We start from the raw sequence: 15775 nt of genomic DNA, 5'->3' as shown, positions 1-15775 counted from the left end.
CTGATTCTAGGAAGAATGTAATGTTGTCAGTGTCAGAAGCTGTCCCGGCTCCTCTGTGCTCATAGCCGACAGCAGCAGTCAGGTCCACACTCAGGGTGGGGAACCATGCTTGCAGAGGCAGGGGCTTATCTTCTGCCATTTTTTACTGTTTTTGTTTTTGTTAATCCTCACCCGAGGATATTTTTCCCATTGATTTTTTTAGGAGAGTGAAAGGGACAGGGAGAGACAGAGAAAAACATCAATGTGAGAGAGACACATCGATTTGTTGCCTCCCACGAGTGGCACGAGTGGCCCCGGGGATCGAATCTGCAACCGAGGTACGTGAAAATGATCAGAATCAAATTCAGGACCTTTCAGTTCGAGGGCCAATGCGCCAACCACTGAGAAAAACAGGCGAGGGCAATTTTTTCCTGTTCTTTATGTACTTCCACTCACCTTTTCTTCCTACCCAGGCATTGAACAATACCTCTTTCTACACATTATCTCTCAGATTACCTCCATGATTAGTTGATAATTTAGGTTATAAAAACATTACTAAATAGTAAAAAACAAATAGTTTAAAAGGTTGATTGACATAGAATTTCTCATTTTAACTCTTTGGATTTAGGCCAAATGAATGGTTTTATGTAGAAGAAATGGAGACTTTTGTTTCTTAAAAATAAACTCAAGTTTATTTTTGTTAAAAATAAAATCACTTTCAGGTGATGAATTTAGTTTCCCAAAAGTAACTTGAAACTTTTCTGAGCCATGAAAGTCTCTGTTGAGTAAATACTTTTGAAACATTTACTTGAAGGGTTACAATATATATTTTTAAATTTTCCTATTAATTATAGTACATCCTATATAATAAAGAGCTAATATGCTAATTAGACCAAACAGCAGAACAACCATCTGAATGACCATCCGGTTGACCTTCCGGACGAAGCCAAGGCTGCAAGGGCCGGCCGAGGCTGCGAGGGCCAAGCCCCTTGCACGAATTTTGTGCATCGGGCCTCTAGTATGTATGTGGCTAGTCTTATCTATAATTTGGTGTTCGATTTTAGGAATGTTTTTGTTTAATTATTGTTTAATTTTATGTAAAAAAACAACTGCTTCAAAGTAGTCCTACAAGGAACACTTTGAGATAATAAATGGATACCACCTATGTAATGCTTAAAAGATTAGATGATAGATTCTAAGTATTCCATGAGTATATAGATTTGTAGAAAGCATTATTACTTTAATACCTAGCAAATTGTCTTATCAAAACAGGATACCTTGGGTGGTGGCCCAGGGCATGGAATCAAGATTTGTGATAGTTTAAGTCTGGAAAAGATAAAAGTAAATTAGTCTAATTTTAAGGTTGAAAGGATTATTTGAATCAGAGAGGGGAAATAATGTAGTAGTGTCTATGCAGAACAATGTAGTGTTCATGGACAACTTGTTACAAAACCAAAAAAAAGAGAGAATACAACCCCAGAATATATATCTTCCTCACCCCAAGACATGTTTGGGGTGGGGGTGGGGACATCCATGTGAGAGAGAAATATTGATCCATTGCCCACAGTACATGCCCTGACTGGGAATCTAACCAGCAGCTTTTCGGTGCACAGGATGATGCTCAACCAACTGAGCCACTCTGGTTGGGCACCAAAAGGAAAGTTTTTTTTAATCTTTCCTCTCTTTAATTTATACTCACAAAGCAATTGACACTGATTTGCTTTTCCAGAAACACAAAAATATCTTAATGTGAGAGGTGATGAGGTAATTATGGTTTCCCATAGTCCTCATAAATTAACAAATTGAGTTTCTTGTCTAAAATTTAATTTCATGTGAGTCTAGTTATCCTTGGCTACTTTTAATTTCTGGACTTATTTGTATGCTTTGGGTTGCCAGTGCCAAATTTGTTATACATTGTTATGATACAGTCAGACCACATCTATTTCTTTTGGTTTATTTGGGTATTTTATTTTACTGTTAAATGTCTTTTATTTTAAATTGTGTATCAGGTAAGGAATAGTTAGTGTATAGATGTTTTATTTTTCTTTATAATTGACTTGGAGAACTTCAAGTACATACTTGAAAGGCTTTTGGACTTGCACAGACCATCTGCATCCTGTTTTCATTATAGAGTTGGGCAAGTAGCATGTAATATGCAGTAGCTTAAACTATACAATGAAAATGAAAAACCATTTTCAACAGTTTGGTGCATGATTCCCTTAGAATATCAGGAAGCTTAAGGCTTCTATAGCCTTTGGTATAAAGCTTTTAATTTATTTATACATTGCCTTTCAAACAAAGAGAAGTATACAATTAAATAGTATGATAGAAATAGAAAATTAGGCGCAGCAAAGGTGGATACAAATATGGTAACTGCAGTCCAGCCGATGTGGCTCAGTGATTGACCGTTGATCTATGAACCAGGACGTCACATTAGATTCCAGGTCAGGGCACATGCCTGGGTTGCAGCCTCAAGCCCCAGGATGGGGTGGTGCAGGAGGCAGCTAATCAATGATTCTCTCTCATCACTGATGTTTCTATTTCTCCCTTCCTCTCTGAAATCAATAAAAATACATTTTAAAAAAATTATGGTACCTGCAAAAGTCAACAAACTTTTAACTTAGGCTCACAAAAACTACCTGATTATATATTTTTAAAGTTTTACTTTATGGGTCCTTCCCCTCTTTTTTTTTTTTTTTCTTTCTTTTTTCAGATAATAGACAATTTCAAGCATACAAAAATAGGCAGAAGAGTACAGTTGACCCTTGAACAATGCAGGGGTCAGGGGCGCTGACATCCCCCCATATACAGTCGAAAATCTGTGTTTGACTTTTAACTCCCCCAAAACTTGAGTTGTTCCTTGGTATCCTTGGGGAATTGGTTCCAGGACCCTCCACAGATACCAAAATCCGCAGACGTTCAAGTTCCCTATATAAAATGTCATAGATCAATGCATACAGTCAGCCTTCCACATCTGTAGGCCCCCAACCACGGTTTAAAACAGTATGGGTGGCCCTAACCGGTTTGGCTCAGTGGATAGAGCGTCGGCCTGCGGACTCAAGGGTCCCGGGGTTCGATTCCTTCCAGGGCATGTACCTTGGTTGGAGGTGTGCAGGAGGCAGCTGATCGATGTTTCTCTCTCATCGATGTTTCTAGCTCTCTATCCCTCTCCCTTCCTCTCGGTAAAAAATCAATAAAATATATTTTTAAAAAATTCTATCTAATAAACAATGATTTAAAAAAAATTAAATTAAAAAAAATAAATAAAAAATAAAAACAGTATGGGTTCCCTAGCCGGTTTGACTCAGTGGATAGAGCATTGGACTGCAGATTGAAGGATCCTGGGTTCGATTCCAGTCAACGGCATGTACCTCAGTTGCAGGCTCTATCCCCAGCCCTGGTTGGGCCCATATGGGAGGCAACCAATCGATGTTTCTCTTCCCCTCTCTCCCTTCTACTCTCAAAAAAAATCAATGGAAAATATCCTCAGGTGAGGGTTAACATAACAAAGACATAAAACAACACACACAAAAAACAGTATGAATATTTATTGAAAAAAAATCCATGTATAAGTGGGCCCAGGCAGTTCAAATCCATGTTGTTCAAGGGTCACCTGCTTAATGGATCCCATGTATATATTTACCCAGCTTCAACATTTATCAGTATTTTCAATACTGTTTCATCTCTGCCTCCACTTACCATATTATTGCACACATCAGATAATTTTATCTCTGAGTATTTCATTTATTTATTTTTACAAGTTACTTGAATCAGGGTAAGTAAAGCTTACACATTGTGGTAATGGTTGATCAGTCTCATGATTTGTAATCTGTGAGTTCCCTTACCATCTCATTTGTTTCTTTCTTGCATTTACTTGTGAAAAAAAAGTAGGTCCTTTGTCCTATAGAATTTCCAGTCCAGGTTTGCTTATTACTTCTCCATAGTATCATTTTCCATGTTCTTCTGAATTCATGATTTCCTCTAAATTGGTATTGGGACCTAGAAACTATGAGATTCTGGTTCCTTTCTATTGTAGTGTACAATTTTAAAATAAGCTATTTAAGCCTTTCAGGATACCATCAGTATAAATTAATAGAAGCTTGCTTATATTGTGGGTAAGTATGTGTTTAAATTGATCATATTTTAAAACTGTATGTTTGTTCCCTAGGATTTCAAAGGAAGTTTTGTCTATTCCTGCACCTTTAATGAGTAGTGCTATTTTCTGTTGTATTCTTGATGCTAAATATTTCTCTGAAATGATTCTATTGGCAATGCCTGGTTGCATTTGCTATAGGGTGGAATGTCTCTGGAAGTGTTTGAGAGATCAGTTTTCTCACCCGATCTCTATAGATTTTGTAGTCACTTTTTTTATTTATTGATTTCAGAGAAGAAGAGAGAAAGTAGAGAAAGATAGAAACATCAGTGATGAGAGAGAATCATTGATTGTCTGCCTCCTGCACACTCCCTACTGGGGATTGAGCCCACAACCTGGGAATGTGCCCTTGACTGGAATCGAACCTGGGGCCCTTCACTTCGCAGGCCAATGTTTTATCCACTGAGCCAAACCAGCCAAACCAGGGCTTGTAGTCACTTTTGCTTCAAATCTCTGCTCTTGTTATTTTTTGTCGTTGTGTCTTGTTTTTTGTTAATCCTCACCCAAGAATGTTTTTCCATTGATTTTTAGAGAGAGTAGAGGGGAGAGGGAGAGACAGAGAGAGAAACATCGATGTGAGGGAGATACATCGATTGGTTGCCTCCCGAATGCACTGGAATCGAACCCAGAACCCTTCAGTCTGTGGGCCGACGCTCAAGCCACTGAAAGAAACAGGCCAGGGCTGCTCTTGTTTAAAAAAAAACAAAAAAACCTGCTGTGGTTTTCTTGTTATCATGTGACAGAAGGCCACAGGGAACTCTGTAGATCTGTGCTTTGTCTCTTACTTGTCAAAGAGATATTTTTAATGGGAGAGACTTTTTAACATAAAGGCAACCTGTCTCGTTATAGCTAGGTTGAAATGAAATTTGCATATGATGCTGGAAGTGTTTTAGCTGGTCAAGTTCAGTCCTCACTTTCTACAGAGAAAAACAGTGATTAACTCAAGATTGCTTGCTACTCTGTGGCAATGTTTGGGCTCCAAGCCAAGTTTTTAAGAAAAAAATAAGTAATATTTTAAATGTTGTGCAAATGTACTAAAACTCTGAGGAAAATATTAATTAGCACCATAGGTGTGTGGCTAAAGGGCTTAGACCTTGGTGTCGGGGCAAATGGGATTATGGTCCAGTTAATTGGCAAGGGATCCACCTCTGTTCAGAGCTGTTAGCAGATGAAATATGAAGATGACACAGAGGACATGCCCATGAAATAATTACTGAATGATTGAAGAAGACAGCTTGGGTGAGAAATAACTACAAGATGGAAGAAAAATTCCCACAAACAAGAAGCTAAGTAGGGAACCAAAGGATTGGCTAGGAGCAGAAGTTAGGAGGGAAAAGAGAAGGAACTTTACCTAAAACAAGAGATTCTCCACCTGACCCTCCGGCCCCCTTGTTCCTCCTCTAAGGGGGTCTAAACTGCATGTGCAGCGATATGCTAGGGGAGGGAAGGCCATCCTGGGGGCAGGGCTCCACCTTACAATTGTCTATTAGGTGGAATCTGGGGTTCCTCCTCTTCTCGTGTCTAACTGCCTTCTATGTCATACCCAGAAGTTAGATGGTGTACGTGGATTTTTTTTTTTTTCAATAAATACTATACTGTTTTTAATCCATGGTTGGGGGCCTGTGGATGTGAGGTGGTATCTCCTTGTGGTTTTGATTTGAAAGCGTGGCTTTTTTAACTCCTGGTGGCATCTCCACCAATACTGTTCTGGCCTAAGCCATAATTCTCTCCGTCGGCTCACCACCAAAGCCTCAGTCTTCTGGCTTCCATCCTTGCCTCCTACAGTCCACTCTCAACATTGCAGGTGTAGTGATCTTATTTAAAAAGCAAGAGGAATGTTGTCAGTCTTCTCTTCAAACCTGTCAGTCTTCTCTTCAGACCTGCGGGCCACTCCCTGACCTCATCTCCTCTCCTGCTCAGTCTGGCTCCTGCCATTGTGTACATTCTTCCTTCTTCCTAGGTGCCTTCTTCCTGCATCTTCTTAGGGGTTTGTGCTCAAATGTCACCTCAGGAAGTCTTCCCTGAGCTCCCTCCAGGAAATTACAACACACACACACACACCCTACGCCACGATGGTGCTTTTCCCTCATTCATTCCCCCCTCCCAGGAACCATTCACTAAATGGCATACCCTATATTTTACTTATCAATCTGTTTTTGACTGTCCATTTAGGCTCCATGGGGGCAGAATTCCTGTCTTGTTCTCTGTTGAACCCAAGCACTAGGTCAGGCAGGCTCATGGCAGGCATTCATCTGATGAATTCGTAAGGGGAGCGGCAAGGGCCAGAAGATGAAGAAACAAAGCCCTCTGCCCTGAAATTGCCGGCATCAGGGAACTCCAGTGCCAATGATTTATTAGCGCTCTTGCCCGTGGGTGCCCCTTCCTGGCTAACGGGTCGGTTTAGCAAAGGGAGAACCGTTCATGATGTGAGGGTTCAAGTACATTTCCTTCCTCCTGAGCCTCTCATCTCATTGGCCTGAGTTCCTGCACCTATGTTTTACAGTGATTGACATAAACAGGTGTTAGGCCACAAAGGACAATTGTGGGAAGTGTACATCTTCCCTCCCCACTGCTGCCACCCAAAGGTGGGGACCAGGCCCAGTTGCTATTTGAACAGAAGTGGACCAGCTTGGTCAGGCGTTTGCTTTGATGACAAGACTTCTCCCAGAGACCATTTGTTAGCAATTAGGATAACCACCCACATAGGAAGGAGTATGAATTGCCCCTGGGAGGGGTTAAATCACTTGAAAGCATAACAATGTAGGAAACTTTATGAATATGTATAAGTTTGGTTTCTTCTACGTTAATGATCTCCTTGAACAAAGCATTTATTTTTAACTGGAGCCAAGGCCCAGATCCCACTTGGTTGGTTTTTTATTGAAAGGAAGTTAATACCCACAATGAGAGTTACAGGTTGTTGGGGCCCAGGACTAACCGACTGGAGTGGCAATAGAAATGCAAAGAGGTCTGTTAAGTGAGGTTGGTGACTGTGAATACGGACCTTGAGGGTGCTGCTGAGTACTCACTCAAATGCAGAATATTCTGATTGTAGCTAGTAGCTGGGAGGTATTAGATTTACCGACCTCCTACTCTTGGTCACCCTTGGGGGTGCAAATCGATTTATTATAATGCATGTAGTTTAATACATATTCCCCTGGATTTAGACTCAATCTTCTGGTTGACGATCCTCAGGTTTTAATCTCCAGCGCTGACTTCCCACTAATTCCCAGATTCGAATTTCCACTAATTAACATCTCCAACCTTAACATACCCAAAATAGAATTCTTGATCTTCCCCCGCACCTGTTTCCCCCTGCCCTGGACTTCCTGGGGACCTGACGCCACACTTCCCTCACCACCCATCCATCAGCAAGTCCTGTCAACAGTACCTAAAAAATAATTCAAACATGCCCCCTTATTCCATTACCACTGCAAGCCATCTTTCCACAACTCCATCACCTCCCAGCCTCCCCATCGAGACAGCCCCTAACTCTGCCCCCTTACACTCTGGCTTTTCTGTGCATTCTCTCCATAGCAGTAAAAGTGATGCTAAAATGTAAATCAGATTGCTTCACACGTGCCCTTTTATAAAATTTGTGATGTAATGGTAAATGCTACAGCATGATGAACGTAGAAAACATTACACTAAGCAAAAGAAGCCAGTCACGAAAGGCCATGTAGTGTATGATTTCATGTATATGAAATGTGTAAAACAGGCAAATCCATAGAGACAGCAAATTAATGTTTGCCTGGAATGGGGCGAGTGGAAGGAGGAAGTGGAGTACACATTACAATGGTGAGTTTTATGTTATGTGAATTTTACCAGGTTTTGTTGTTGTTTTTACGTGTCAATGGCTTCTCATTGCAGTCTTCAGCATCAGACTCTTCACTGTAGTCCCTGAAGCCCTGCATGGTCTGGCCCCTGGTCCCCTCTCCTTATCCTCCAAGTTTCACCCTATAGGCCTGCTCTAAGTAACCTTGCCAGGCCCACCTCCACTCCTTTTTCAGGCTGTTCCCTCGGCCCTTCCAAGGTGGCCTGAGATAGGCCAGAAGAGGACTGGAGGCCCCTTCTCTCTCCTCTGCGTCCAAGTTTCCAGGCCAGAGACCCCGGCACTGAAGCTGAGGGCTGGGATTTCAGGGCAGGGAAAGGCACAGACAAGGGTCCTTCCAGCTTCTCCCTACGTGCTCCTCATACCACACACGTGCTCACATTCAGATGCTCAGTGCAATGGAATTTCCAGCTTGGACGGGAGAAAGGAATGTATATTGAGGCCCATAATAGTCAGGAAAATAACCCAGTCTGGCCCCATTCCCGGGCCAGGCGTCCCTGGTGTTGTCAAGACCTGTGACCGACTGCCCAGCCCAGCTGCTCTGCTGCTCTCCCAGAACCACCCTCTCTCGAGGCAGGGTGTACACTGGCAAGACTCAGGGCAGAGGGTGAGAGGGCCCTTCCCGGCCCACCCCTCTCCTTCGTCCCTCCCCGCATCCCCGCGTAGGCTAATCCTCAGAGCTCTTTAGGGGCAGAACCTCTGCTCACCCCACCCCGCAGTGGATAATGGGAAATTACATTCAATTAAATGTGATGGAGATAAGATCCATCCCTCAAATCCTTTACACTGTAGGTAAAGGAGGATTGTCTGTTCCTTGCTCTCTGCAGCCATAGCAACCAGATGTCTTTAAACTTTCATGTTTCTCGAAGCCTTGAGCCCCTTCATGACCATCTCCATGCACTTTCATGCTCCTGTCCGTGAAGAAACCCCTGCCCCATGCCTAGGTGTACCCTGCAGTAACTGTGTACCCTGCGTGTTCACATAAAATGAGCTCCGTGACTTTATTTTTCCTTTTAGAAACCACCAGTGAAAGGAATAACTGTAGACTGCTTCAAAACTAGTTTATAAAATGAAAATACTATCTCAGACAAACATCTGTGCCCCTTAATATTACAAATGCAATGCCATCTTTTTATTGATTACTGCCTTGTGAGTGAATCGGTGTTTGACTACAAAACGGTGGGAAGTATGGATGATTGCCCTCTCCCAGCTGATTGCTCTAAGACCAACCTGTGATCTCAGATCATTTTAATTTAGTTTTTAAATATAATTTAGCTTCCCTACGACAAAATAAATTGCAAGGATGTAATAGAAAGTGGGAAGGGTAACCTATAAATTTAAAGAGACTTTAAAAACCTATTTCATCAGTTATCATATGAAACCTCATTCGATCCCTGTTAAACAAACATAAAAAAATGTATGGCAAGTATGAAACAAAGAGAAGGTTGATTTCTGATTAGATATTTGATGATAAAAAATTATTCTTTTTTAAAATATGTTTTTATTGGCTTTAGAGAGGAAGGGAGAGGGAGAGAAAGAAGCATCAATCAGGTGCCTCCCTTATGCACCCCATCAGGGACTAAACCCACAACTGGAAGGTGAACATGGTGAATAGTGCCTGAGGATAGGCCAACTAGCCATCTCAGAGGACAGTTTAATTGAATTTAAGGGAAGGGGTGGGAGATGGGATTTCCAAAGGGAAGGGCTGCACAGTACCCTGCCAAGGGGACACGGGGTCAATGAAGGCAGCACCCAGGAGCTGGAGTTCCATCCTTGTAGACAGTGACTGGAGGAAAGTTGTTGTCAGTGGTCTGGGGGTGGAGGTGGGATTGGAATGTGGGATTGGAATGTGGATGGAATGCAGGTGCACGATCAGGTGCCTTAAAGACAGTTTTCATGCTTTGTATGGTCCTGACTCCTGGTGTCCAGGGAGTTTTTCCTGGTCTTTTGTTCTCCTGTGGCGGGAAGCTTACAAATGGCCCTTTAAGGGTTGTATTGCTCTATGGGCCTAACAGCAACCTGGGCATGTGCCCTGACTGGGAATCAAACCAGCTACCTTTCGGTGTATGGGATGATGCTCCAACCAACTGAGCCACACCGGCCAGGGCAAAAGGAATGATTCTTAATTTGTTTTTGATGTTTTTTTATGTTTTCAAAAAGGAAGTGCCTGTCTTTTAGAGATATATATATTAAAACATTTACATAAGCCCTAACCGGTTTGGCTCAGTGGATAGAGCGTTCTACGGACTGCTGAAGGGTTCCAGGTTTGATTCCGGTCAAGGGCATGTACCTTGGTTGTGGGCACATCCCCAGTGGGGGGTGTGCAGGAGGCAGCTGATCGATGTTTCTCTCTCTCATCGATATTTCTAACTATCCCTCTCCCTTCTTCTCTTTTTTTTTGTAAAAAATCAATAAAATATATATTTTTTTAAAAAACAAAACAAAACATTTACATAAGAAATAATATGATTTCTAGTATTACTTCAAAATAATATGCGAGAGGAAAGGCTGGGGTTTAGATGAACATGCTTGGCCATGCGCTCGCCTTTGCGGAAGCACAGACATCAGGAGGAGAGGCCTGCCTGGGCCTCCTCTTCCTCTCTGACAGCCTGTGTCCAGGCAGAAGCTGCTGTGACACAGTGTCAGAACAAGAGCCTGGAGCTGTCATCTTTCTGCAGAGCAGAGCTCATGGGGACCTGGCCCAGGGTCCTGGCCTCATTATTCAGACAGTTAGACCAGGCTCTCCCATGAACGCTAGCAACCCAAGGATCACACCTTAGGCATTACCAGCTTTCTCCCAGATGCCCCAGTTTTAGCCACAGTCTCTGCTGCCTTCACCTGATGAAGCCCCTCCGGCCCCCCCAGGGCTTTCAACAAGTTTTTCATTCTTTAGAACTTGTCCTTAGTGTTGGAAAACATTTAGCATTCCTGGCTACTGGCCCACAAAATGCCAACTGTGCCTCCAAGTCATTGAGACAACGAAAGGAAAGAGAAACTGCCCACATGCATTTCCATTGCCCTCTAGGGAACATTGCTGTCCCTGCCTGAGAATCGCCAGAACAAAGAGAAACTATAAATACGGCATAACATTAAAGAAATCCCGTCCAGAGGGAGGAAAGATCTACTTAGGTTTGCCATTCCAATGTAACCTGTGTGGGCCAGGCAGCATTCCTGTGCCTTCCAGGTGATTCTCCATGGTGCTTTAGCTGGCTTTCCGCAGGGGTCCTCAAACTTTTTAAACAGGGGGCCAGTTCACTGTCCCTCAGACCATTGGAGGGCCGGACTATAGTTTTTAAAAAAACTATGAACAAATTCCTATGCACACTGCACATATCTTATTTTGAAGTAAAAAAACTAAACGGGAACAAATACAATATTTGTATTTGCATGTGGCCCGCGGGCCGTAGTTTGAGGACCCCTGGCCTAGACATAAAGGGACTCCCGTGTCCCTGACTTCTGGTTGGGAGGAGCCCAGATAAGAGATCAAGGAAAGAAAAAGAAAGATCAGCTAGTCCCTTGGCTCCCTCCCTAAGAGGTCACCTTGCTCTGGCCGTCTCTCTACCAAAGGGTCCTAACAGGCAAGCTTCTGTATACAATTCTGCTTCCATGTTCTGGAACCTTTCCCTCTTGTTCCTTCAGCCTGGGAAGTCACAGTTAGGCTGTTCCCAGCCCCAGGAGTACTGGCCCATCCTTTGCGGCGTCCCTATGCCATGCCCACCTTCGAGTAAATCATCCGTTTGTCAAACCCTCCTGGCATGGTCCTCATTTGAGTGCCTTCTGTTTCCTGTTGGGCGTCGAGCGCTGTCTTTTTGCACCACGCAATTCTGGAGCTACACCTGGTCACATGAATATTAACTCTATTGTTTGGGTTCCGCTTACACCTGCTGATGAGGAAGGACCTTAATCACTTCAAAGTTTCACCGGGATATTTCTGAGTGGCCCCAGGGGGTGTGCACACACGTGCACCAGCAAGCTCTGACTTCTTCCTGGAGGCGTCTGCTGTTGCTTCCCCACTGGCTGCTTTCAGTGATACCCACCGCCGGTGAAGAAAGGGTGGGGCCTCCTCCTGCCATTCTGTCTGATACTCAGGACAAAGTCACACAGGCACTGCCATTTCCACAAAACTCTTCACCTCTGCAACCGTTGGGCACTGCCACCTCCATGGTGTATCGGTCAGGGTTCTACCAGAGAAACAGAACCAGTAGGATGGATAGATAGATAGATGGATAGATAGATAGATAGATAGATAGATAGATGATTATAATAGATATAAAGAGATTTATTGCAAGGAATTAGTCCTGTGATTGTGGGGGCTTGCAAGTCTGAAATCTGTAGGGCAGGCCAGGCTGGAAACTCTTGGGCGAGAGTGAATGCTTTAATTCACAAACTTCCTCAGGAAAACCTGTTTGTTCTTAAGGCCTTTCAACTGATTGATTAAGGCTCAGCCAGATTATCAAGGATAATCTTTTTCTAAGTTATTTTCTTTTTAAAAAAAAATAAAGTTATTGGGTTGAGATTGGTTAATGGGATCATATAGATTTCAAGTGTACATTTCTACGATACATGATCTGACCATCTTACGTCACAATGTACTTGGACCACTTTACCCACCCCGTACCCCCTTCCCTCTGGTAACCACCCTACTGTTGTCAGTGTCTAGTTTCAGTTTTATATCCCACATATGAGTAAAATCATATGGTTCTTAGCTTTTTTGACTGACTTATTTGGCTTAGCATAATATTCTCAAGTCCCATCCATGTTGTCGCAAATGGCGCTATTTCATCCTTTCTTATGGCTGAGTAGCATTCCATTGTACATATGTACCTTATCTTCTTTATCCACTCCTCTATTGAAGGACATGTCTCCATGTCTTGGCCACCGTGCATAATGCTGCAGCCAAGTGTGCTCCGGGCACTGCTGGCCATCAGGTGATGGTGGACTCCCTTCCTTGAAGGCTGCCTAGCTCACTAGACATTCTGTCTTTTCCACAAGGTCATGGACATTAGCCATCCCTGGTTTCCTCATATGGTGTCGCAGAGAAGGAAGTGACTTAGGCTGCAGAGTTCTCCGACAGGCTGTCAGGCCAGACTGATTTGCGGGGAGGTCAGGACTAGTTAGAAATAAAGAGCGATCCCTGAGACCAAACACAGCGAGGCTGGGACAGGAGGAATCCCATCTCTTTTCTGAGGTTACTTGGGGCAAACAAGGGTGGGAGAGTAGGGGGTGGGCCGATCAGGCTCTTGAGCCCGCAGAAACCCTAGATTCCAGAATTGCCTGGGGGAGGGTGTCCCCAACCCAGGAGCCCAGACCCTTTGCCCTGAACCTTGAGAATGGATACACATTGCCCAGAATGAACACGTCTGGGGATATCAGTCCGACTCACAAAACTACACTTCTTGGGAGTGGCCTGGAGGTGGCGCCCATGCTGTTGGTCTGGAACCGCTGGACCAGGCTCAGGTGGGTCTGGCAAGGGGCTGAGGTCACCAAGTGAAAGAGGATGCCCAGAAGGCTGGATTGGACCGCCCCCCCCCCACCCCCCGAAGAGAGCAGGGACATTGTCCGTGCCTAGGAGCACTGTCATGCATTCCAACTGTTCAAGACTTATCTTGAAATCTGTTTTTAACTCCCATCCCCGCAGATCCAGAGATCTGGGTTTTAAATACCACAGCCTAATCTCTTAGTAAAATCTAGCCTTCCTACAAATCCTTCCACGACACAGCTTAACAATTCTTCTGATCAAAATGCATTCTTGAGTGTTTATAGGGCAAAGATTTAAATATTTTTTAAAGGATTGCAAGCAGGGTTAGACTGAGGAGCCCGTAATACCCCATGTCCTGCAGCCTGGCCAGGCCCCTCTCAGTTCTGAGGAGTCAGGGTCCCCTAGTGGAGGGATCAAGAGGCAGGCAGAGCAGCAGGTGGTCAGAGGTCCCTTGCTGGATCCGGGATTCACTCATTTCTGGGCCACTGCTCTGGCCAAGGGATTCTATCTGTGCAAGCAGGCCGAGGCATGCCTGCTGCCTGCTGCTCCTTGCCTCTGTGATCCGGGTCTAGTTTGCAGAACATAACAGAAGGCGGAGAATCAGCAAAGCAAGACACAGTCCTGGTTTAAGAAGACAGTAGCCCTGGCTGAGGGCAGAGCCTATGAAACTAGGTCCAGCCTAGCCATGGCTGCCCTTGAGGGCAGTCCGTTGTGTGAGTCAGTGAGTGTGTGTGTGTGTGTGTGTGTTCGTTCCCAGTGCAGGGCAAAGCAGATCCTTTTCCAGGCAAACCCCTGGATCCACTATCCCAGCCAAGGTGTGGGAAGCTCCCACCCTCCCCCAGCCTCTTGTTTAGTTTATGCCTTCAGCATCAGCTGGCAAATGAGTCCCGTGTTTCATTTCCCACCTCCCCTTCCACTAAAAAAAAAAGGTCATTCACTTTATCATCAAGCTAACATACACTCACTGTTGAGTAAAGCAAACACATTTCTAATAAAATTCGGACTCTCCTGAGACGTTGGCTTTATAGCTTCCAGGCGGAGAACGTGGAATCTGTGCGGGCGAGAGGATAATGAAATGGCTGGAAGTACTTGGGGTAGCGTTAGTCCATCAGGAGACGCAAGTGTTCCGTCCCTGCATTGCTCAGTGAGAATGACCAGTTAGGAAGACTCAGTGGGGCTCTGAAAACCCTGTCCTCGCTTCCCTTCCTATTTGCTGGGCTGCTCAGGGAGCTGTGAGGCCCAAGGAAGTAACCCAGGCGGATGGAAACCCAGTTCAGAAAGATTATGTGTAACTTCCCCCTGGAAACGAAATTTGTTGTCTCCTCGCAGGCCAGCAGGGGCTGCGATTCTTGAATGGGATGCCTGTGGTGGAATGATCAGAGGCCACTTTGTTTGGGTAACTGTCCTGACAAGCTGAGAAAAATGACATGGGGAGTGGCTGAAGGCTGGCAGCTGTCTGCCCCTCGGATGGGTGTGCTCAGTGGCTTCAGAGGAAGCAGGAAGGAAGGAATAAAAACTGCCATGAATATTTGAAGGCATAAAGAGTTCATTTTCAAGCAAAGCAACACTAGCTTAAAATGCGTGTCTCCTCACAATTTGTTTTATTCTTACTGTTTTGGGGTTTTTTTTGTTTGTTTGTTTTGTCCTTTCATTCTCTTTACTCAGAGGTAAGTAATTGATTCCCTTATCAGGATGCCGGGCTATACATTTTTCAGGTTTTCAGGGTGCACAACAAATCTAAAATGATTGGCAGACACAGCTTTCAGCTGCAATCATTCTTTTCTTTTTTTAAAATCTAGTTTTTATTTTATGTATTTTTTAAAATATATTTTATTGATTTTTTACAGAGAGGAAGGGAGAGAGATAGAGAGTTAGAAACATCGATGAGAGAGAAACATCGATCAGCTGCCTCCTGCACACCCCCCACTGGGGATGTGCCCGCAACCCAGGTACATGCCCTTGACCGGAATCGAACCCGGGACCCTTGAGTCCGCAGGCCGACGCTCTATCCACTGAGCCAAACCGGTTTCGGCTATTTTATGTATTTTTATTGATTTCAAAGAGGGAGAGAGATAGAGAGAGATAGGAACATCAATGATGACAGAAAAAAAATCATTGATCTGCCTCCTACACACACACACCACTGGGAATCAAGCCTGCAACCCTGGCATGTGCCCTAAATGGGAATAGAACCTTGACCTCCTGGTTCATAGGTCAACACTCAACCACTGAGCCACACCAGCCAGGCTAGCTACAATCATTCTTATCATCAGGTAGGTCTGCTGGTGTATGGTTTTCAAATTTTATTCATAAGTGTTGTCTTTTACTGGTCAAG

The sequence above is a fragment of the Myotis brandtii genome, unplaced genomic scaffold (assembly GCF_000412655.1).
Source record: "Myotis brandtii unplaced genomic scaffold, ASM41265v1 scaffold120, whole genome shotgun sequence".
Classification (NCBI taxonomy): Eukaryota; Metazoa; Chordata; class Mammalia; order Chiroptera; family Vespertilionidae; genus Myotis; species Myotis brandtii.
Note: the sequence above shows the minus strand (reverse complement) of the source record.